Genomic DNA, 25,982 nt, shown 5'->3' with positions numbered 1-25,982 from the left:
TTTTCATACAGTTCATAGGATTCTTATGGCAAGAATACTGAAAAGATCCCTTCTCCAGTGGACCATGTTTTGTCAGAATTCTCCACCATGATCCATCTGTCTTGGGTGGTACTGCACTGCATGGCTCATAGCTTCATTGAGTTACACAATGCTGTGATCCACATGATCATTTTGGTTAGCTTTCTGTGATTGTGCTTTTCATTCTGGAGGCTATGGGATTTTAGTTATTCTTATTCTGTCTGCCCTCTGATGGATAAGGATAAGAGGCTTGTGCAAGAGCTTCCTGATGGGAGGGACTGGCTATGGGGAAAACTGGTTCAAAATTGGGAAAAGAGTATGTCAGAGCTGTGTATTCTCACCCTGCTTACTTAATTTATATGCACGGTACATCATGCAAAATGCCAGACTGGATGAGTCACAACCTGGAATCAACATTACTGGGTAAAATATCAATAACCTCAGATATGCAGATGACACCAGTCTAATGGCAGAAAGTGAAGAGGAACTAAAAGAGCCTCTTGATGAAGGTGAAAGAGGAGAGTGAAAAAGCTGACTTAAAACACAACATTGAAAACATGAAGATCATGACATACATTCCCATCACATCATGGGAAATAAATGGGGGAAAAGTGGAAACAGTGGCATATTTTAAATTCTTGATCTCCAAAATCACTGTGGACACTGACTGTAGCCATGAAAAAACTCTTACTCCTCAGAAGAAAAACTTTGACAAATGTAGACAGCATATTCAAAAGCAGACATATCACTTTGTTGACAGAAAGTCCTTTTTTCAAAGTTATGATTTTTCCAGTAACCATGTATGGAAGTGAGAATTGGACCATAGAGAAGGCGAATCACCAAAGAATTGATTATTTCAAACTGTGGTGCTAGAGAAGACTCTTGAGAGCCCCTTGTACAGCAAGAAGATGAAACCAATTGATCCTAAAGGAAATCAACCCTCAATACTCATTGGAAGGACTGATGCTGAAGCTCCAATACTTTGGCCACGTGGTGCAAAGAGCCAACTCACTGGAAAAGACCCTGATTCTGGGGAAAGATTGAGGACAGGAGGGGAAGGATAGAGGATGAGAGGGTTGGATGGCATCACTGACTCAATGGACATGAGTTTAAGCAAATACTGGGAGATAGTGAAGGACAGGGAAGCCTGGCGTGCTGCAGTCCATGGGGTTGCAAAGAGTTGGACACGACTTAACAACTGAACAACAACAGTATTTTTTTTTTTTTTTTTACAGAATATTGAGTAGATTTCCCTGTGCTATAGGTACGTCCTTGTTGCATATCTATTTAATGCATAGTAGTGTGTACATTTCAACCCCAAACTACTAACTTATCCCTTCTCCCCACATTTACCCTTTAGTAACCATCAGGTTGTTTTCAAAGTCTGTGAGTCTTTTCTGCTTTATAAACAAGTCCATTTGTATCATCTTTTTAGATTCTACATATAGGTTATATCATCAGATATTTAACTTTCTCTGTCTGACTTACTTCAATTAGTATGATAATCTCTAGGTTCATCCATGCTGCTGAAAATGATACTATTTCATTGTTTTTTATGGCTGAGTATTATTTGATTGTATATATGTACCACATCTTTATCCATTCATCTATTGATGGACATTTAGGTTGCTTCCATGTCTTAGCTATTGTACACATTGCCACAATGAATACTGGGGTACATGTGTCCTATTGCACCTTGTTTTTCTCCAGATATATGCCCAAGACTGGGATTGCTGGATCAGATGCTAGCCCTATTTTTAGTTTTTAAAGGAACCTCCATACTCTTCTCCATGATGGATGTAGCAATTTATATTCCCATCAACAGTGTAGAAAGGTTCCCTTTTATACACATCCTCTCCAGCATTTATTATTTGTAGATTTTTTTTATTATGGTCATTCTAACCAGTGTGAGGTAATATCTCATTATGGTTTTGATTTGCATTTTGCTAATAATTAGCAATGTTAAACATATTTTCATGTGTTTATTGGCCATCTATATATCTTCTTTGGAGATATGTCAAAGATCTTCTGCCCACTTTTCAAATGAGTTGTTTCTGTTTTCAATATTAAGCTACATGAGCAGTTTGTATATTTTGGATATTAATCCTTTGTCAGTCGCTTGGTTTGCAAATATTTTCTCCCATTCTGTGTGTTGTCTTTTCATTTTATTTATAGTTTACTTTGCTGTGCAAAAGATCCTAAGTTTAATTAGGTCCCATTGGTTTATTTTTGTTTTTATTTCCATTACTCTAGGAGATGGGTCCAAAAAGATATTGCTGCAATTTATGTCTGAGAGTGTTCTGCCTATGTTTTCTCTAGAGTGTTAGAGTATCCAGTCTTAAATTTAGATCTTTAATCCATTTTTAATTTATTTTTGTGTATGGTGTTACAGAATGTTCTAATCTCATTCTTTCCATGTAGCTGTCCAATTTTCTCAGTGCCATGTATTGAAGAGAGTGTCTTTTCTCCATTGTATATTCTTGGCTCCTTTGTCATAGATTATTGGACTATAGGTGGATGGGTTTATCTTTAGGTTTCTATACTGTTCTATTGATCTATATTTCCATTTTTGTACCAGTACGATGCTTTTCTATTTACTGTGGCTTTGTAGTTTAGTTTGAAGTCAGGGAGCCTGTTTCCTCAAGATCAACTTTTCTTTCTCAAGACTGAGTTTGCAATTCAGGGTCTTTTGTGTCTCTATACAAATTAAAAAAATTTTTTTTGTTCTAGTTCTGTAAAGAACGCCACTGGCAATTTGATAGGGAGTGCATTGAATCTGTTGATTGCTCTGGAGAGTATTATCATTTTGACAGTATTGATTCTTCCAATCTAAGAACATGGTATATCTTTCCATCTTTTTTGTAATATTATTTTTCTTTCATCTCCATCTTACAGTTTTCAGAGTACAGGTCTTTTACATCTTTAGGTAAGTAGGTTTAATCCTAGGTGTTTTATTGTTTTTATTGCAATGGTAAATGGGATTGTTTTCCAAAATTTTTAATTTTTTTTCTTCTGATCTTTCACAGTTATTGTATAGAAATGCAACAGATTTCTGTGCATTTATTTTGTATTCTGAAACCTTACCAAATTCATCAATGAGCTCTAGTAGTTTTCAGGTAGCATCTTCAGGGTTTTCTATGAATAGTATTATGTCATCCACAAACAGTGACATTTTTACTTATTCTTATCAAATTTACATGCCTTATTTCTTTTTCTTTTTTATTTCTGTGGATTCCAAGACTGTGCTGAATAAAAATGATGAGAGTGGTCATCCTTGTCTTGTTCCTGATCTTAGAGGAAATGCTTTCAGTTTTTCACAGTTGACTACGGTGTTAGCTGTGAATTTGTCACATATGGCCTTATGTTGAGGTAGATTCTCTCTATGCCCACTTCCTGGAGAGTTTTTATCATAAATTAGTGTTGAATTTGGTCAAAATGTTTTCGTGCATTTGTTGAGGTGATCATATGGTTTTTAACTTCAATCCGTTAATGTGGTGTAGCACACTGACTGATTTGCAGATATTGAAAAATTCTTGCATCCCTGGGATAAATCCCATTTGATCATGGTATATGATCAATTTAGTAGTGTGTTGTTGGACTTGGTTTTCTAATATTTTCTTGAGGATTTTTATATCTATGTTCATTAGTGATATTGGCCTGTAATGTCTTTTTGCTGTGTCTTTGTCTGGCTTAGGTGTCAAGGTGGTGGTGGCTTCATAGGATGAGTTTGGGAGTGTTCCTTCCTCTGCAGTTTTTTGGTGTAGGTTCAGAAGGATAGTTGGAGAAGGAAATGGCACCTCACTCCAGTACTCTTGCCTGGAGAATCCCAGGGATGGCAGAGCCTAGTGGGCTGCTGTCTGTGGGGTTGCACAGGGTTGTACATGACTGAAGCGACTTAGAAGCTGCAGCAGCAGCAGCAGCAGCAGAATAGGTTTTAACTCTTTTCTAAATGTTCGATAGAATTCACCTGTGAAACCCTCTGGTACAGGACTTTTGTTTGTTGGAAGCTTGTTAATTACAGTTTCAATTTCAGTATGTGTGATTTGTCTGTTCATATTTTCTATTTCTTCCTGGTTCTTAGAAGATAGTCACTTTCTAAGAATTTGTCCATTTCTTCTAGGTTGTCAATCATATTGGCATATAGTTTCTTCTTTTTCATTTCTAATTTCATTGGTATGAGCTCTTTCTCCTTTACTAACCGTGGGTTTTGTTTGTTATTTCTCTAGTTGCTTTTTGTATAAGGTTAGATTGTTTATTTGATATTTCTCTTATTTTTTGAGGTAATATTGTATTGTTATAAACTTCCCTCTGAGAATAGCTTTGCTGCATCCCAAAGGTTTTTGGATCATTGTGTTTTCATTTTCATTTGTCTATAGATTTTTTTTTCTTTTTTATTTCCTCAGTTATCCATTCGTTGGGTGGTAGCATATTTTTTAGCCTCCACATGTTTGTGTTTTTTATAGATTTTCCCCCTATATTTCTAATTTCACTTGATTTCTAATTTCATAGTGTTGTCAAAAGATGCTCGATATGATTTTAATTTTCTTAAATTTACTGAGATTTGCTTTGTGGCAAAGCTTGTAATCTATCCTGAAGAATGTTGCATATGCACTTGAGAAGAATGTGTATTCTGCTGCTTTCAGATGGAACGTTCTATAGCAGTGTTAGTTGCTCAGTCATGCCGACTCTTTGTGATCCCATGAACTGTAGCCCACCATACTCTCTGTCCATGGGATTTTCCAGGCAAGAACACTGGAGTGTGTTGCCATTCTCTTCTCCAGAGGACCTTCCTGACCCCAGGATCGAACCTTGGCATCCTGCATTGCAGGCAGACTCTTCACCATCTGAGCTACAAGTGTCAATTAGGGTGTCATCCAGGGCCTGTCTTCCCTTATTGATTCTCTATCTGGATAGTCTGTCCATTAATGTAAGTGTGGTGTTAAAGGCTCCCACTATTGCTTTGCTATTTCTTTTTTATTGCTCTTATCATTTGTCTTATATATTGAGGTTGCCCCTATTTTGGGTGTATACATATTTATAATTATCATTGTTATATCTTTCCTTGGATCGATCCCTTGATCATTATGTAATGTCTTTCTTTGTCTCCTATAACAGTCTTTATTTTAAGGTCTATTTTGTCTGATATAAGTATTACTCCTTCAACTTTCTTTTGATTTTCATTTGCATTGAGTATCTTTTCCCATCACTTCTCTTTCAGTCTGTATGTGTCCCTATGTCTGAGGTGAGACTCGTGCAGACAGCATATATATAGGTCTTGTTTTTTTATTCATTCAGTCAGTCTGTGTCTTTTGGTTGTAGCATTTAACCCATTTACATTTAAAGTAATTATAAATATGTATGTTCTTATTGACATTTTGATAATTATTTAGGATATGTTTTTATAGGTCCTTTTTTCTTCCCTTCCTCTTGTTCTCTTGTGATTTGATAACTACCTTTAGAGTAGTGTTGGATTGCTTTTTCATTGTGTATGTGCGTATATCTATTTTGTAAATAGATTTTTGACTTGCAGTTACCATGAAGCTTTGGTTTAGCAGTCTACATTTATATATAAGATTGTTTTAAATTGCTAGTCTTTTAATTTCAAATGCATTTCCAGTGTTCTGCACTTATACCCTCTTTTTCTCACCTTTACTATGTGTGTGCATTTACTACTGACCTTTCCCATTTTTAATTTTCTTGTTTCTAGTTGTGGCCTTCTCTTTTCTGCCTAGAGAAGTTCCTTTAGCATTTATTATAAAACAGGTTTGGTGATGATGAGTTCTTTTAACATTTGCTTGTCTCTAAAGCTTTTGACTTTTCCACCAAAGCTAAATGAGAGCCATTCTGGGTAGATCATTATTCTTTCTCTTTATTCTCTTCTGCAGCAGTTATTTCTACCAATCTCTCTTCCAGCTCACTTATCCATTTTTCTGCTTCATTTGTTCTGCTAATGATTCTAGTGTATTTTTCACTTTAGTTATTGTATTGTTCATCTCTGTTTGTTCTTTAAATCTTCTAGTTCTTTGATAAACAATGTTTGCTTCATCTCGGTCTGTGTCTCCATTCTTTTTCCAAGTTCTTGGGTCATCTTTATGATCATTACTCTGAACTTTGTCAGGCAGATTGCCTATCTCCACCTCACTTAGTCGTTCTGCGGTTTTACCTTATTTCTTCATTCAGAGCATGTTTCTCTGTCATCTCACTTTGTCTAACTTTCTGTGAGGTCACTGTTTCTCAGGCTGCAGATTTGTAGTTTCTCTGGCTTCTGGTATCTGCCATCTGGTAGATGAGGTTGTTCCAGGAGCTTATGCAGGCTTCCTGCTGGGAGGGACTGGTGCCTGCCCACTTGTATGCGGGAATGGTTCTCATCCCTCTGATAGGCAGGGCCATGTCAAGGGTGTGTTTAGAGGCAGCAGCACACTCAAGATGACTTTACACAGCATGTGTGCTAATAAGTGGGGCTGTGTTCCCCCCCCCGCTCATGGTGGTTTAGCCTGAGGTGTTCCAGCACTAGAGCCTACAGGCTATTAGGTGGGGCAATATGTGAAAATTAGGTGTGACAATGAGGACACTCAGGAGAGCTCATGCAGATATTTCCACCACCAGTGTCCTTGCTTCCACAGTAAGCCAAAACTCACCCCCATCTTCTCAGGAGACTTTCCAAGACCTGCAAGTATGTCTGGCCCAGACTCCTATGGAACCACTGCTTTGCCCCATGGCCCAATGCATGTGAAACCCTGTGTGTGCCATCCAAGAGTGGAGTCTTTGTTTTCCCAACTATTGTGGAGCTCTTGTGATGAAACCCACTAGTCTTCAAAGCCAAATTCTCTGGGGGTTCCTCTCCCCATGCCAGCAACCCCAGATTGGGGAGCCTGATGTGGAACACAGAACTCTCACTCATGTGGGAGTTATATTATATTACACTTGTATTATATTTGTAATATAATTGTAATATAATTAGTGGATTGCCCACACAGGGGATATGAAATATGATTATATTACCAATGCATCCCTCCTACCAGCTCACTGTGACTTCTTAGTATGTATGTAGAATAACATTTTTAGTAGGTTCATCTTTTTTTGTCGACTGTTATTCAGTATAGATAAAGCTATGATTTTCCTATTCAGTATAGACAAAGTACAGATGTGAGAGTAGGACCATAAAGAAGGCTGAGCACTGAAGAATTCATGCTTTCAAATTGTGGTGCTGAAGAAGACTCTTGAGAGTCTCTTGGACAGCAAGGAGATCAAACAAGTCAATCTTAAAGGAAATCAACCCTCAATATTCATTGGAAGGACTGATGCTAAAGCTGAAGTTCCAACACTTTGGCCACCTGATGCAAAGAGTGACTCATTGGAAAAGACCCTGATGTTGGGAAAGATTGAAGGCAGGAGGAGAAGGGGACGACAGAGGATGAGATGGCTGAATGGCATCACTGACTCAATGGACATGATTTTGAGAAAACTCCAAGAGTTAGTGAAGGACAGGGAAGCCTGGCGTGCTGCAGTCCATGGAGTCACAAAGAAATCAAACACTACTTAGTGACTGAACAACAGCATTCACAGTTGTGATTTTGGTGTTTTCAGGAGAGGAAGTGAGCTCAAGTCCTTCTTCTCTACCATCTTATCTCCTTTCCAGATTGTCTTAATTTCATAATTCAATATCAGCTTTCAAGTTGAACTGACTGCAGATGCATGATACAGACTAGAGACAGAACTTCCCTGTTAATGTCCAGATCTGTGAGCCTCAGAGGCACCAAGTTTGGCCTTGCCAACCACCTCTGAGCAGCCGTCCACCACTTATTTCTCAGTTGGCTAGTTCCACCTTCAGCTCTATCCCATCCTTCTTAGTTTATTGCACATGAACTAATTTGAGAACAAAAATAATTTATTTACTTTGTGTTCCCAATATTTTGTATTCTCAAGTTTATTTTATTATTTGCCAAAGGAATGAATAAGTACATAGAAAGGTAAACAAAAAATGTAGAGTCCCAGTTTCCACTCTTGCCTCTGTCACTTACACGGCACCAACATTGGATAAAGCATCTCAGCTCCCTGGGTCTCAGTTTCCTAAATGGTAAAGTGATAGGGAGTTGAACTAGATAATAGCTGAGCTTTTCCTGACCTAAAGGTCTATGAATCCCCAAGAGAGCTACAGTCTGAACATTTTTTGGGCAAACAATCTTAAATGCATATCCTATTCTAATATCTCATAGCTGTATGAGGATAAAACTTCCTGAACTTAGTATCTTTTCTATCCTGTTTAAAATCCATCAGTATCCTCTGTATCTGTATTCCATATCTATCTGATGCCAATAATAAATAAATTTAATATGATTTTGAGCTCTGGGAATGGGCTTCCCAGGTGTCTCAGTGGTAGAGAATCTGCCTGCAAGGCAAAAACACGTGGGTTCAATCCTTGGGTCAGGAAGAACCCCTTGATAAGGAAATGGTAAGCCACTCTAGTATTCTTGCCTGGAAAATTTCATGGACAGAGGAATCTGGCAGACTACAGTCCATGGCGTCACAAAGAGTCAGACATGACTTAGTGACTAACCAACAAAAACGAGCTCTAGGAAGGCAGATCTCATTCAGGTTTTTGTATCTTCCCTGGTGATTGCAGATGGGCTTCTCTGGTTGCACTAGTGGTAAAGAACTCAACTGCCAGTGCAGGAGACATAAGAGACTCGGGTTCGATCCCTGGGTCGGGACGACCCCTGGAGGAGGAAACGGCAACCCACTCCAGTATTCTTGCCTGAAGAATCCCATGGACAGAGGAGCCTGGCAGGCTACAGTCCATGAGGTCCCTAAGAGCTAGAATGAAGTGACTTAGCATGAATGCACAGTGATTGTAGGTGATATGGATTCAATACCTGTTTCTAAGTTATTAAAGAATGATCAACTTTAATCTTTTTTCTTGCTTATGTTATAATTTTTTAACCTCTAAAATTTTTCTTTTACATTGATATTGCTAATTCCAACTATTCAAGGATCCTACACGCTGAATCCATATCTCTATCAGTAATATAATACATGTAACTCCATGGCTGATTCATGTCAATGTATGACAAAACCCCCTGAAATGTTGTGAAGTAATTAGCCTCCAACTAATAAAAAAAAAAAAAATTTAACATTTAAATGCAGATAAATACTGACTCGTGAGCCTTGAAAATAATCATTATCTACTTGCCTAAATCAAATATAACAACATAGGATGAATAATTCTATTTTGGTACCTAATTCTTGCTTTAGCATAACTAAGCCTACACACATCTGCTACTCACAGATGAAAATATAGAAAATGATTATAAATGAGTGAGGAAATCAAGAAAAAAAAAACAATCTGAGAAGAGATTCAAGTGAGAGAATTAAGACAACATTGTCAATTTTCTTTTAAGATTGAAAGACATAAAAAGACACCTGTAGTAAAGAAAGAGACATACTACAGAAAAAAATTGACTCTCTGAGAAAGAATATGAAAAATATTTCTCAGGCCCAACCTTAGAAATCTAAGCAAATATTTTTATTGGAAATAATTGCCTAATCTCAATTTTTTCCATTTTTTTTTCATTTATCAAAGAAATCAGAAGATGTGAAAATATTTTGGGTTAACTAGTAGCCAGTGATTCTGAAATATCTTTAAACACTGGTTCTTAATTAAAATGGGAGGGGAAAAAAAAAGTATGAGGATGTCCTGTTAATGGAGCTACTGACTAATTGAGAAAAAAGTGGTGAGAAGACTAACAGAAATAGGAGCATTCAGGGTATGTGGAGGAGGAGTTCAAAGTATATGACCTCAAAGTCAGGGGTGTGCAAGGATAAGAATGCTTTCAACACATTTAGAAACTGAGGTTGGAGATGGGTTGGTTCTGTGAATAGCAGGATGAAATGTAAGTAATTCAGAGCTTGGCTGGTGCAAAAGAGAGAGAGAGAGAAAATGACAGATTGAATGTGGCAGCCTGCTTATATTATGGAAATAGAACAAACAAACAGAAGAAACAGGAAAGAATTCATCCTAGTGAAAATCGGTAGAAACACAATAGAGAGTTTTAGAGCATGGTGTCACCAAAATGACCTTGTGGAAAGATCTTAGGTCTCATGCAAATTCAGAGGGCCTGGTTTTGAAATCTCAGCCCCAAGCTGAAATAGTTGAGTGACCATGTGCATGCATAAGTGCTAAGTCAGCAGGCAACTTATTTATTGTTGAGGATCATTCAGTGATATACACTTCAGCTTGCATTGATTCGGTTCTGAGTCAGGCACAACCAAGACAGGGAGGAATATGGTATGAGTGAGGTCCGACTTTGCCCTTAGCTTCTAGTGTGGTGGTTTAGTTGCTAAGTCATGTCAGACTCTTCCGACCCTGTGGACTGTAGCCTGCCAGGCTCCTCTGTCCATGGAATTTCCCACGCAAAAATACTGGAGTGGGTTGCTAGGTTCTAGAGGAATAGACAAATGTGACAAGGGTTTTCTGGTTCAGAACAGAAAGATATGTTGACTAACACACTGTGAGTCTTCAAAAAAGAAATGATTAATTATTGCTTTGGAGAGCATTAGGAAAAAATGATTTAAACTGCCTTAAACTAAGCATAAGCAAAGGCTGAGAAGGGACAAAGCGCACAGTTCTTCCACGGGCTCGTGAGCAGACTGACTTCAACTGGACTGTGGGCCGTGGTGCAGATGAGTCTGGAAAGTTGTCAGAGGTCGGGCCTTGCAAGAACTGTCATGTTTTATTCTTTTGGCAACTGATTGCAACTACAAATTTTTTGCAACATGTGTAATCTGATCTAACCATTAATCTCAAAAATATTTTTCAAAATTGGCGATTTCAACAGCTAAATGTGTGTCTCTAGCTATTTCAAAGGCCATTTGTTAATTGTTAGGCCATTTGAAAATTGAATGGTAATAGAGCACATTGTTTAAGGACAAACACCAGGATTAGACATTTGGGTTCACATCTCACATCTGTCACTTACTAGCTGTAGTAATTGGGTGTGTTACAGAATCCTTCTGTGCCTCAGTTTCTTCACCTATGAAATACATGTGCATGGCAAACATTCCACACCCATAGGCTACATGAAAGAAGAGACAGTGACCATCACAACAATTATGAAAGCGAAAAAGAATAGTGAGGATCACGTGCAAGTGAAAAAACTCACTACGAATCCAGTAAAGTTGAAGGATTTAAAATCAACATAGAAGTTGTGTTTCTATACACCAACAATGAAATATAAAAAGAATTGTTTTTTAAATCTTATTCACAAAAGCTTCAAAAACAATAAAATACTTAGGGACAAGTTTAACTAAGGAACTGAAAGATTTGTACAATGAAAACCAAAAGACAGAACAGCATCGAAACATGTATATTATCTATGGTGAAACAGATCACCAGCCCAGGTTGGGTGCATGAGACAAGTGCTCGGGCCTGGTGCACTGGGAAGACCCAGAGGGATCGGGTAGAGAGGGAGGTGGGAGAGGGGATCAGGATGGGGAATACATGTAAATCCATGGCTGATTCATGTCAATGTATGACAAAAACCACTACAATATTGTAAAGTAATTAGCCTCCAACTAATAAGAATAAATGAAAAAAAAAAAGAAAGGAAACCAACATGGAACAGAAAATAGTTTGAATGGAAAAACATTAAAAGTATTACATATCAAAACTTAAGAATACAGATGAGCGATACTTAGAGCTAACAGATAAAGTGACAGTTGAAACTAATGTCCCATCAGTCACTCAGTTCTCTTCCCTGAAAGACATTAAGGTTCCCAATCTCTTCTGGATCCTTCCATAGATATTCAAAGCCATATGCAAGCACATACACGTAGGCTTAGGAAGGTGCCATAACAATATGTTTAGTATGCTAGCATTGGTATAGAAAATTTATAAGCCATATATACAAGTTTCAACTGATAATATATATTGAAGATTTCACTTAAAAAAAAATGACTGCTTGGTATTTATTGTGAAACTTTAGAAACACTCCAGTAAAATCAGGAACAAGACAAGAATGTTCACTTCCAACCAACTCTTCAGTATTTTACTGGAGCTCCTTGCTAAGGCAATGACTAGAAAGATAAATAAGCAGTATACAAATTGGAAGGAAAAAGACAAAAGTCTTTATTTGCAAGTAGAAAAATCATTTGTAAAGAAATCCTAAGGAAAACCCCAAGAAAATCCACTGTCAAATTATTAGAATGAATAAATGAGTTTAACAAGGCTAAAAAAAAAAAAAAAAAAAAGAAAGAAATAAAACCAAAAGACATTAGTGAAAGAAATAAAAGAAGACATACACAAATGGAAAGATATCCCATGTTTATGAATTGGAAGAAGTAATATTGTTAAAATGTTCATCTACCCAAAGCCATTTCTAGATTTAGTGCAATTCCTATCAAAATCCACATGGTATTTTTCACAGAAATAGAGAAAATCCTAAAATGTATATGGAGCCACAGAAGACTTTGATTAGCCAAAGTAATTTTGAGAAAGAAGAATAAAGTCAGAGGCGTCACATTTCCTGATTTCAAAGTACAGTGTTAGAGCAATTAAGGCAGTACAATACTGGCATAAAAATAGACATATAGATCATGGAACAGAATAAAAGGCCTAGAAATAATAAATAGTAAAGAAAAAAAGAATAAATAATATATAAATTTATTTATTATAAATAAATAGATTTACTTTATTAATAAATAATAAATAAAGGCCCATACCTATATGGTCAACAAATTCTTGACAAGTAAGCCAAGGACACTCAGTGAGGAAAAGATGTTCTTTCTAACAAGTGGTGTTGGGAAAACTGGTTAACCACATACATAAAAATGAAATTGGACCTCTGTCTTGTATCATTCACAAAAATTAACTTGAAATTGACTAAAAAGTTAAGACCTGATACTGCAAAACTTCTAGAAGAAAATATAAAGTTCTTTGATATTGGTCCTGGCAATAATTTTTTAGATATGGCACCAAAAACACAAGCAACAGAAGCAGAAATCAATAAGTTGGGCTACATCAAACTGAAAAGCTATAGCAAAAGAAATAACAAAATTAAAAGGTAACCAGTAGAATGGGAGGAAATATTTGCAAACCATATACCCAATTAGTTTAGTCACTCAGTCGTGTCTGACTCTTTGCTACCCCATGGACTGCAGCATGCCAGGCCTCCCTGTCCATCACCAACTCCTGAAACTTGTTCAAACTCATGTCCATCAAGTTGGTGATGCCATCCAGCCATCTCATCTTCTGTCGTCCCCTTCTCCTCCTGCCTTCAATCTTTCCCAGCATAAAGGTCTTTTCCAAGGAGTCAGTTCTTCGCATCAGGGGCCAAGTTTCAGCTTCAGCATCGGTCCTCCCAATGAATATTCAGGATTGATTTCCTTTAAGATTGACTTTTTGGACCTCCTTGCAGTTCAAGGGACTCTCAAGAGTCTTCTCCAACACCACAGTTCAAAAGCATCAGTTCTTTGGCACTCAGCTTTCTTTATAGCCCAACTCTCACGTCCATATATGACTACTGGAAAAACCATAGCTTTGACTAGATGGACCTCTGTCGGCAAAGTAATGTAAATATATAAATATATATATTTATAAAAATATAAAATAAATATAAAATATAAATATAATATAAAATATAAAAAATATATAAAGTAAGTATATATAATTTGGATATATATATATATTTTTTTTTGATCAAGGGCAAACAGGTAAATAAATAGCCCTCTTTGCATGTATGAAAGCAGTGATTCTTGAAGTATGTTCCCCAAGGCAGCAGTGATAATATCATCTGGGCCTCATTAGAGATGCATATTCTCTTGTCCCACCTCAGACTCACTGAGTCAAACACTGGGTGTGGGTCCCACACTAGGTGGTTTAACAAACTCCTTGGATGACTCTGATACACACTAGCATTTGAAAACCACTGAGAGCTAAGGTTTTGCTCTAACTGGTAAGCAGTCTCTAGAAGTACTCAGAGAGAGAATCCCTGCCCCTTCACTGCAAAAGTTTATGTGACCCAGCATAATTGGTGTAGGCAGAACTTAATGATTTGAGAACCAATTGAGAATCCACCTTTGTCCTGGTTAGGAGACACCTTGCAATCTGGAGGTTATGTCAACTATATTTACATATATCACCTTCCCTGGGAGATAGGGCAATTTTTTTTAAATGTGAATATACTTTTGATCATGTATGTTCTTTTTAAGGTCTCAGCTAAGTTACTTAGCGGCCAAAGGGAGCTTTTGATTTGTGCTGGGGATGAGAAAATGTTAATGCAAAATAAATCCATAATGAAGATAAACAAAAAGAAATATTAAATGACCTTGATAGGGAAAAAACTAAAAAAGTCAGCAAAATAAACCAACTTTAGAAAACTCTCCTGCCTTTTAAAGCTTAAGACACATGGAATTTATTAGCTAGAAGATACTGAAGCAAATAGTCTTATGAGAGTGAAAAAATTGTAATACAGCTATATAGCTAGGAATAGAAATAGCAGTTACGGTTACAAGGACTGTAGATAAAGTTACAAGAACTGTAAATCCTTATCCTTTAGGGTATACTCCTCAGATTAGGAAGAAAATCTACTTATGATTTATACGTATAAATAGTCCTAGATTTCTAAGGGTCTTTTCTTTTTACTCCTTATATCTGGTTTGTCCAACCTTCCTACAGCATTTGGAGGATAAATTCTATGGTGGAAATACACCATACAAGCATGATACATAGTCAGTGTCTCACTAACAACTAAATCCTATTAAATGCCTATTGTCAAGATACAGCCCTAAGTATTTTAGGGCAAATAGCATCAGGAGGTGGAAGAAAATGTGGTCTGCTATGATTTTGGACTGGAGGGTTTCACCAGCATGGTGAGATTTGGTGGATTCTGTGACATGTTCCTAAATGATAGCCAACCAACATCTGTGTCGGCAGGTTATATATAGGCAGCATAGCAGTATTTCAAGAATACAGTGAGAAAGAGGGACACTTTCTCTGAAGAAAGTGAAAGTTGCTCAGTCATGTCCAACTCTTTGCGACCCCATAGACTATATAGTCCATGGAGTTCTCCAAGCCAGAATACTGGAGTGGGTGGCCTTCCCCTTCTCCAGGGGATCTTCCCAACCCGGGGATGGAACCCAGGTCTCCTGCATTGCAGGAGGATTCTCTACCAGCTGAGCCACAGGGAGGCCTACTTTCTCTGAGGTCATTTATTAAGAGCCGTGAAGCTCCATCAACAAGGAACTGCAGAGACAAGGATCTGGAAAGAATGAGCAGTAAAATTTTAATTTTTAAAAGTTACTTCAGCCTTTCTTATCTACTTTGGTTGTTTATATTGACAAGATTCACTGGGTAATCACCCAGTTACCCAGGCAGCTTTGAGTTATAAATGCACAGAAGCTGTTCACCCAGGGCAAAGAAAAGTGAGTTTTCCACTGGGGGACCCACCTAGGAACTGAGAATGGAGATAATCAGAGTTAAATATCTTAAAAAACTTGATGTAGAAGTACTGTCAAAAGTTGTCATGACACATCAGTGGAGATGATGCCAAAAACATTTAACACAAAGAGAAAAATGAATCTCTTGGTAAAATTTTGTGGAATCTGAATGGAAAAATTTTTTTTGAGTTTCACTATAAGCCTCTCGAATTTCCAAGTAGGCCATTTATAAAGCCAGTCTTGATGAGAAGGTGATAATTCAAAAACAAAGCCAGGGGCAGAATAAACTGATAATAATATGAAGTAGACCTATGATCTACAACTAGGTTATGTTTCCTGACCTTAACCTTTTGATCTTGATTTCTTAACCACTCAGAGGAAATTCCAAATATGAAGGTGACAAAAGAAGGGAAATCTCATGACAACACATTTTCTGACTCTGCCGAACCATATACATGCACACTTACCTGGCTGGAATGTGCTTCACCAATGAAACAGAAGCACATTTCCTTCCTGACTCTGATTTCTTACAAACAGCCATGATATATTTTATTCTCTTAAATCCTAACACCTCTGTGAGGTGTCAAAGTGGTCATCAAACCCACTGTTTTCTACACAGACAGTCAGCAGAGAAGAGCTCAGCACACGTTTGCAGCCAGGCCCTGCCACTTAGTGACTGCAGGAATTTGAGAAGCCACTTACCCTCTCTGTGCCTCAGTTTATTGATCTGTGAAATGGGAGTAAAGATAGTACCTCCCTCAAAGGGTTGTTGTGAGGTTCAAGTTAGTTAATACGTGTAAAGTACTTTGAGTCCTACCTGGCATAAAAGGTGCTCAGAAATATGAGCTCTTTGTACTCAATTTAGAGTCAGGGATAATTTTGAATACCAGTTCCATGGGACCTACTGGCCATGTACCTTGGGAAAAGTCCAGTCATTCATTTGATTCTTGGTTTCCTCATGAGTTATTTGGAGGTTAAAAAAATAAAATCTCACAGAAGGATGATTGCTTTACAGAATTTTGACTGAAAAAAAAAAATTCTCACAGAGGTGTCCTGAAGATTTTTGGGGGATAAAATGCGTCATCTGTAAGACTAAAAACTGATCAGGATAGTTGAGGAGTTTTGGTGTCAGAAATCAAATGTCCACACACGATGCTGAGTGACCTAGACAGCCTGCTCGCCCACTGTGACTCTGTGAGTACAGTCCACATGGGCCCAGTAACACACGAATGTAAAACCAGTCCAAATCCATCAAGTTAACAAAGCTGCACCTCCCACAGACAATCAAAATATTAAACATTTCATTTCTTACACAATAACCGTAGCTTTTCATTTCAGTATGAGCATCATTCCCACTTGTGTGATAAGATGATAATCAAACGTTGAGAAAAGCTCGTGGAATACTACAAAATGTCAACTGTAAAATTAAATTTAGTGAGTCAAATTTGACAAGTAAGAAAGGGAAGCTGCTTGGAAGTAAAGTTCGTCCTGATAATTAGCCATGAGAAAGGTCTCACTGGGTATAACTGAGGTGATATTAAGTTTAGCTGCTAAACTTCTGAATAATCAGAAAGTGAAGACTATTAATAAATCACTGGAGGAAGTAAAGACTTTCAACTATGCAACATAAACAACAAAAGTCTACACTTAGATAATAAACACTTTCTTCAAGTCTCCAAATACATGGCAATCTTGACATGCCATGCAGACATGACTGAAAGGTTGAAGAAAGAAGGAAAACACAGCTTGACATCTGGAAAGGGGCAATAATTTTGAGGGTCCCGTTACAAATATGGGTTTCTTCTAAGCCAGGCAGGTAGTGAAAGTCTTATCCCAAGGCCAGTGACATTTCTCCCACCTGGAAAGTGACTTCCCCAGGACCGTGTTCAGAGAAATGCATCCATGGTTGGGTGTGGTGGTACCTGGAGGGGCCTGTCCTACAGTCCGCTTGGCCAAGGGCTCTGACCACCTGCAGTACCTATCTTGGATGTCGCCATCAGTAAACACGTGTGTAATGGATAAACCTTTATATACGCTTTACCCAGTAATTTAAAGAACATATAGGAAGAATTCACGTCTTCTATTTCTTACACCTTTTATAGTGCATAACCAGTCAGTCCTGAAGGAAATCAACCCTGAATATTCATTGGAAGGACTGATGCTGAAGCTGAAGCTCCAGTCTTTGGCCACCTGATGCAAAGAACTGACTCACTGGAAAAGACCCTGATGGTGGGAAAGATTGAAGGCAGGAGGAGAAGGGGATAACAGGGGATGAGGTGGTTGGATGGCATCATCAACTCAATGGATGTGAGTTTGAACAAACTCTGGGAGATGGTGAAGAACAGGGATGCCTGGTGTGCTACAGTCCATGGGGTCGCAAAGAGTGGGACACAACTGAGTGACTGAACAACAACAATAGTGTATATGGCATAATAAACACAATTGTAAAAAATTGTTAAAATTTGACTGAAGACCAACAAGGGCCTACTGTATAGCACAGGGAACTATACTCATTACTGATGATATATATAATATATTACTGATATATATTATCTATAAGGAAAAGGAATCTGAATAAGAATATATGTTGTGCATGTGTGTGTAACTGACTCACTGTGCTATACACTTGAAATTAACACAACATTGTAAATGAATTCCAATACTTTGGCCACCTGATGTGATGAACTGACTCATTTGAAAAGACCCTGAGGCTGGAAAAGGTTGAGGGCAGGAGGAGAAGGGGACGACAGAGGATGAGATGGTTGGATGGCATCACTAACTCCATGAACATGAGTTTGAGTAAGCTCCAGGAGTTGGCAATGGACAGGGAGGCCTGGCGTGCTGCAGTCCATGGGGTTGCAAAGAGTTGGACATGACTGAGTGACTGAACTGAACTGAACTCAACTATACTTCAATAAAAAAGAAAAAGATTAATGAAGAGTTCTATTTGTATGCTTAAGAAATTTGGCTGATTCATGTCAATGTATGGCAAAAACCACTACAATATTGTAAAGTAATTCAGTTCAGTTCAGTTCAGTTCAGTCCCCTAGTTGTGTCCGACTCTTTGTGACCCCATGAACCGCAGCATGCCAGGCCTCCCTATCCATCACCAGCTCAGACTCATGCCTATCAAGTCGGTGATGCCATCCAGCCATCTCATCCTCTGTCGTCCCCTTCTCCTCCTGCCCCCAATCCCTCCCAGCATCACAGTCTTTTCCAATGAGTCAACTCTTTGCATGAGGTGGCCAAAGTAAAGTAATTAGCCTCCAAGTAATAAAAATAAATGAAAAAAAAAAGAAATTACTTTATGGTCATAAAAGATTCCTGATCGCTCATTGACTGGTAAAACTGTGAAATGGATAGTTTATGAAGCAGTTATAATAAATAAGGCAAACAGCAAAGACATATGAGTTGATCATTTTCATGTGCTTTAGTTTTATCTTAAAACAGAAATTAATTTTTAAGGGACTTGTATTCTTACCTGGCCTTACCACTGACTGACAATCTGAACTTTGAGATTTCACTGTCTATTCATAGCCCAATAGACTTGACTATTATATTGAATTACCCAATAGTTAGGATTGTACAGTGTACAGTATTGACCTGGAATTATGGCATACTCACTACAGACCAATGCTAAGAAAGGGACAATGATCAGTCTTCTTGATGCCTTATTTACAGTGGTAAAAAAATCCCATTGATAATCCTTTATATGCCATTTACTGACCTTGGGGAGTTGTTCACCCGAGTGCCAGATTTCTGAGAGATCACTCATTCATATCTCCTTTGACTACTTCAAAAAATAAGTAAGGAAACACACGTCAAGTGCTCAGCTTTTGCCTGGCGCACAGAAGACTCTTCTCTGTGAGCTATTCCTAGTCCTTTCCTCCTGCTCTTCCTCCACTGCTTCTACAACGGATCCTCAGGACGGAGACAGGAGACCATGACATTATTCAGAGAAATCAGCCAAAACCACCATGATGATGCAGGAACAGCAACATCCAGGTCTCATCTGGGCTTGTCTAACTTCTTCCCATAAACGAATTCAGTACTTGCCAGGGAAGTGGCTAGTCTTGAGAGGACAAAGACAAGAACACGAATTCTAGCCAAGAGTTTGGCTAGCTGTGCAATGTGAAATTTTCCCTGAAATATTACTGCAGGGCTTAATTTCTTTATCAATACTAATACATCTGATAATTTTACAGATGTTAAGACTCAGAAGTGGGGCAAAGAATAACTAAGGCAATAACTGGGAGTAACGTATGCCTCTAATTCCCTAAGTAAGACTGAGTATAAAGTAAAGTAAAGTTGCTCAGTCATGTCCGACTCTTTGCGACCCGATGGACTGTAACCCACCAGGCTCCTCTGTCCATGGGATTTTCCAGGCAAGAGTACTGGAGTGAGTTGCCATTTCCTTCTCCAGGGGATCTTCCCGACCAGGGATCGAACCCGGGTCTCCAGCATTGCAGACAGACGCTTTACCGTCTGAGCCACCAGAGGGAACTATACTCAATATTTTGTATAGCCTATAAAGGGAAAGAATCTGAAAAAGAAGATATATATGCATAACTGAATCACTTTGCTGAATTCCTGAAACTAACACACCATAAATCAACAACACTTCGATTAAAAAAATTAAAGTTTAAAAAATCCCAGAAGAAGAAAAAGAGAGAGTCAAATCTGAAACTCATCCTTAAACTCTTGATTCCAATAACAGTAAACCTCTGGAAATTGATCTGAAGCACTGATAATTGTAGAGCGCCATCTAGTATTGGCTACTAGAACTGCAACTGAGTTTTCAGATTCCCTAAGGCTGTGTGCATATTAAAAAGCAGAGACATTACTTTGCAAACAAAGGTTCGTCTAGCCAAGGCTTTGGTTTTTCCAGTGGTCAATGTATGGATGTGAGAACTGGATTGTGAAGAAAGCTGAGCGCGGAAGAAATGATGCTTTTGAACTGTGGTGTTGGAGAAGACTCTTGAGAGTCCCTTGGACTGCAAGGAGATCTAACCAGCCCATCCTAAAGGAATTCAGTCCTGGGTGTTCACTGAAGGACTGATGCTGAGGCTGAAACTCCAGTACTTTGGCCACCTCATGCGAAGAGTGGACTCATTGGAAAAGACCCTGATGCTGCGAGGGATTGGGGCCAGGAGGAGAAGGGGACGACAGAGGATGAGATGGCTGGATGTCATCACCGACTCGATGGGCATGAGTTTGAGTAGACTCCAGGAGCTGGTGATGGACAGGGAGGCCTGGCGTGCTGCGGTTCATGGGGTCGCAAAGAGTCAGACACGACTGAGCGACTGAACTGAACTGACTGAACTGAAGGCTGTGTGAAATAAATTCTCTGGTGAGTTGTTGCTGTTCAGTGGCTCAGTCATGCCTGACTGCGACCCCGTGAACTGCACAATGGCCGGCTTCCCTGTCCTTCACTACTCCTGAGTTTGCTCAGCCTCATGTCCACTGAGCCCCCTCTCCTTTTGCCCTCAGTCTTTCCCAACATCAGGGTCTTTTCCAGTGAGTAGGCTCTTCACATCAGGTGGCCAAAGTATTGGAGTTTCAGCTCCAGCATCAGTCCTTCCAATGAATATTCAGGGTTGATTTTCTTTAGGATTGGCTAATTTCATCTCCTTGCTGTACAAGGGACTCTCAACAGTCTTCTCTCTGGGGGGTGGGGACAGAGAAACTTACATTTTAGTGTTTCAAATTTTTTAATTATTAAAATTCTAAATGACACCCTTTGAGTCCCTATTGCCTCAGAAGAATAAGCATGTCTTGCAGTAGCTCTTCGTTGATGTAGTAAAAAATCAATGATTTCTAACAAAAAACTAAATGATCTATAGGTAAATATGAGATACAAAACAGATGATAATATCAAAGTTGACATATGTTTTAGACAATGCCAGTGCTTCCAGTATGAACGGCTTTTTTCCCAGAGCTAATGAATCAGCTGCTTTAATTTACAGTAGTGTAGTTTATAATGAACTCAAGCGTATTTTAGAAAAAAATCAAGTTTTTAATAAAATCAACATTTTATTAAAAGAAAAAGATTCCACTAAACGGTTTTGATTTCAAAAATTTGTTTTAATCTTGAATGGAAAATTAAGTTGAGCCTCTCTAAAAATATTTTAAAACAGAGAATGCTGTGTCTTCATTTTTCTGTGGCTTAGAGATTACATTATTCATTTCAGCTAATAATATATACTACCCTTTAAGGTCAACATAAATACTCCTCCAGTTAGGTTTATTGTGCATATGTAAATAGTTGGAAATAATTTAAAGAAATGCAATGACATTTTTATAAAGAAGGACTTTTTTTAAAGAAGGAGAATGCAGATTGATTTAGTGAAGATGAATTCCATTTATAAAGATATGCCCTTTGTGTTGACAACTCACCATAATATCCATGCTGTATTTCTACATAAGCTTTAAAACTATTCATTAGCTACAATGAGGATAATCATTTGCAGTCTGACAAAAATCTTTCAAAAACAAAGACTGACATAAGAAAAATGTAGCAATCAGTGCTTCAAAATCATAATATTTTCCATTCATATAGCATTGTGGTATCTTAAAGCAATGTTTAATAAATCACTCCTCAAAGAAAAAGGATTGATTTTCTGACAAAACAATTTATTTTACATAAGAGACCACTTTAAACTTTATCTTTTCTATTCTTCAGTTATTCTATCTGTAATTAGTAAAACTCTAGACATCAGTTTTATTATTGTAGTTAAAAGCGTGTTTCTTTCGCCAGGAAAGTATATAGCTATCTGACACTAGAGTTTGGTGGATATTGGGAGAAATGAAGCCCCAGTATCCAAGCTATGCAATTTTGAAGCTTCTCAGAAGCTGAAACTGGTTCTGATGAGAGGTAAGTAGCTTCTACAGCATCAGTGATTTGGTTTCACACCTCCTGAGCCAACTGTGCTTCGCTCTAAAGAGAATACAATACTTGGTCAGTTTTTCTTAAATAATCTTTAACTAAGTGCCAACCCTTCAAGATCATATCAAATTTTTAGTTTCCATGGGAAAAAATATTTCCAATTTTCTCCCAAACATTGTCTGGGGTTCCAAAGCAAGTATTACTGAGACAGTTTGGGGTAAAATAAATTATACTTATCAGATGAGCAGGAAGTAAATTCAAGGGGAAAAGTAAGAAGAAAATGGCCAAATCACTGGCTTTCTTAATAAGACAAACACTCTAGTTTATTAAGGGACAAAATGTGGAGTCATCAAGTTTGTCAAAATAAAATCGGGATGTTTTGGACCTCTGAATGAAGTTTGCAGATAGTTACATTTTTATTTTCAAATTAGCTTTTGATACTCGGCACAAATATTTGAAATGTCAGGACTAAAAGTATTTTTAACCACTTATTAATGCTACCACAGACATATAGCTTACTTTGTAAAGAATTAACCAAGTTTTGAAGATAACATTTAATTTGCAAATATTTTTTTCTCCAAAATAGAATTGCTCTCATCTTATGCTTTTCTGCAGTTCAGGAACTGTCATTGAACATCTAGCTGCCTAAAAATTATTAATTAAAAATTTTATTCATATAGATAGAAATTTCAAAAATAATACATGAACTGTAGTATATCTGTGTAATGAGTGCTCCAAAAGGGTATGTTTCTCAGAATCTGCAGAAATATAATTTTTTTTAAAAGTCTTCTTTAAGAAATTTGTAAAAAAAATTCTCATCTTTATGGAAGGACTACAGCAGTTGGTAATAAGACAATAATGATCCGTCAATTGAACCAAATGCACAAAGGCACAGATTTTGGTTAGTTTCCTAAGACTGTTTCTCTTGAACCATGATGCGTAAGCTTATATCATCTGATCAGAAAGAATCCTGAACCAAGGTTTATGTTTTGGGAACTTCTTCCTTTTGCTTTGTATTTTGTAGGGGATCATGTCCCTGATTATTGCTGTAAGGAGTCTTTCTCTAATCCAAAATTTCTCCTGGGATAGCAATAGTCTGTTAGTAAGATTGTCAATTAACTGCTAATGATATCATGAAACTAAGGGTGTTCCATAATAAATGTGTGAATTTTATAATGATATCACCAATGAAGTCTTTAATTATATGGAGTCTTGTCATTTAGTGTTGATTTGATATCAAAAGGTGACCAGAGAGTGAGAAGAGGAAGAGGTGAAATTGGGAAGAAAGGAATAGCTAACATAGACTTGTATGCGATGCAGTGGCCAGCCTGAGCAACAGGACAGAGCCGACAGAATGGGTAAAGCGCTGGCTCGGCAGGATGCGGCTCACCCCTCACACCTCTTGAGAAAGACAACAACCCTGCAGCTGTGGTATTAGTTTCCCTTGGCTCTATTTTTTCCTCTTTACCTAGAATTGTTGTTGGTTAGTCACTCAGTTGTGTGTGACTCTCTTGCAACACTATGGACTGCAGCCTGCCAGGCTCCTCTGCTCATGGGAGTTCCAGGCAAAAATATTGCAGCAGGTTGCCATTTTCTTCTCAGGGGATCTTCCCAACCCAGGGATTGAGCCTGCATTTCCTGCACCGCAGGTGGATTCTTTGCTGCTGAGACACTGGGAAAGAATAGAGCTGTGGTATTTGGTCAGACATTTTCCCTATGATATTTGTCATGAAAATCAGTTCAATCAAGCATAAAAGATAATCCAAAAGCACTGAGGTTAGTGGACAAAGTCAAATCTATCAAGTGAAATATAATACTTTGTTGATTTATATTCCTCTTGCAACTATTGGAATGCTCAGTGGTTCCAGAATTTAGGCTGACCTAACAATGGCAAAGAGATCAAGCCAATTCCCACATTGTCTCTATGGTATTTTTGATCCATTCTTCTATCATTTAAAACTAGAGACCACAGTTTCTCATTTTGTTCTGTTATAAATGTATACAACAGATAACGCTTCCCATTAATTCCTGAATCAGATATGTCATTCAAAAATTAATGTGTGCACAAATGTATACTTTTGAAGAATGTAGCCCAATTAGTTTCTTTTATCTGCCACAGTACAAGCTGAAGATAGTGTCCTGTACATTTTTATTCTCTTTGGCCATCCAACACATGAATTCCTTTTCCATGTTTGGGGAATTCCCACGATAGGAGGCTAAAGCCTCTTCCCACTGTGAAAGCTGAAAATACGAGCTAGTCCCTCCCAGCTAAGTGCCCAATGAGGGTATTTTTACCAGACTATTTTTGTGGTGTGATTTAGTCATTGTTCCTTGTTGTAAAACCTTGAGAAAGCTGGGTGAGTTACCCAGTATCTGTTTAACAAGGGACTTTTCTGCTTCCATCAAGCCGAGTTAGTTTCCTTTCCTGAATGATTGATAGAATGAATGAGGAGGCATGTTTGCAGAACATAATCTAGGAGGGGGGAGTTGAGAGCAGTGAAAATCTAGCTTAGATTAATTGATGGAATTTCAGGAACTCAGAGCATCAAATTATTTACTAGGTTATTGTGATGAAATACCCACTAAAGACAAGGCTTTGGGAAATTAAGTGGTCAATCTCCTGGGGTGGAATGAAGGGCTTAAAGAATTAAAGGACTGTGGGAAGGGACAGTTATTTCTAACGGCACCATAAAGTTTTTACATAAAGAGAATGACAAGGTCAAAGCAGATAGCCAAGGATAACTCTGCTCCACATTTATGGAGCCAGTTTATGCATTTGTCTGACTTTGTCCCCTGGACATGTATTTCTCTCAAGGAAATTCACAGTGGGGTGTGGGATAAAGCATTAATATTCACGTAAGTCAACTCCTTTCACAAAGCCTTTAACTTGAATTTTGCATTATTTTCTTCTTATATTGAAAAGTTAAATGATACCTTTAAATGCTCATTCAGTCAAACGTAGGTGAGGAAGTAAGGGTGCATGTAAACTTTATGGTGTTTATATATCCAGGCCCAGACAAGTGAATTAAGTCATTTGCTAGGCAGGTTTCAGTCCCTGAAAATGCAGGAAGGGACAGAGCAGTTAGGACCAAGGAGTGAGTAGGAAGCTGAATTTGAGTATTCAGAATTTGAACACTGGAGGAAGCCAACCTAACCACCAAGACAAGCCCCAGTAAGAGGAATAAGAGTTCAGAATTGGCACCTGCAAGACTCCAGCCAGCAAGACACCAGGCAATTTAACTTCAGACGCAGGGTTAAGTAGCAAGGAGTCTGATTATTCATATTTGTCCAATTCAAAAGTGAGCAGAATCCCCACCTCTTGACATTCCCTAGGACTTAGCAGTAATTAGCTGTGTTCAAGCTGATGTCTCAAGAGACTGTATTATTTAAGAAAACAAGAGAACTAAAATAATTAAGGGCTAATATACAAGAAAAGAAGACTGGGACCCAGCCGGGTAATCTAGACTTGTACAGAAGCTGAGCAGGGAATATAAAGATGTAATATTACCATGGACAGTTGACAGCACAGTCACAGAATAGCACAAGAGTTATGGCAGGACAGTCAGATTCTTGATACAGAAAACAAGGCTATTTTCAGAGTCCCAAATGACAAAATTCACTGCCTCAGAGGTAAAAACGGATCCTT

This window comes from Dama dama, chromosome 28 (assembly GCF_033118175.1).
Source record: "Dama dama isolate Ldn47 chromosome 28, ASM3311817v1, whole genome shotgun sequence".
NCBI lineage: Eukaryota > Metazoa > Chordata > Mammalia > Artiodactyla > Cervidae > Dama > Dama dama.
The sequence above is the reverse complement of the archived record's forward strand: the minus strand, read 5'-3'. Positions refer to the sequence as shown.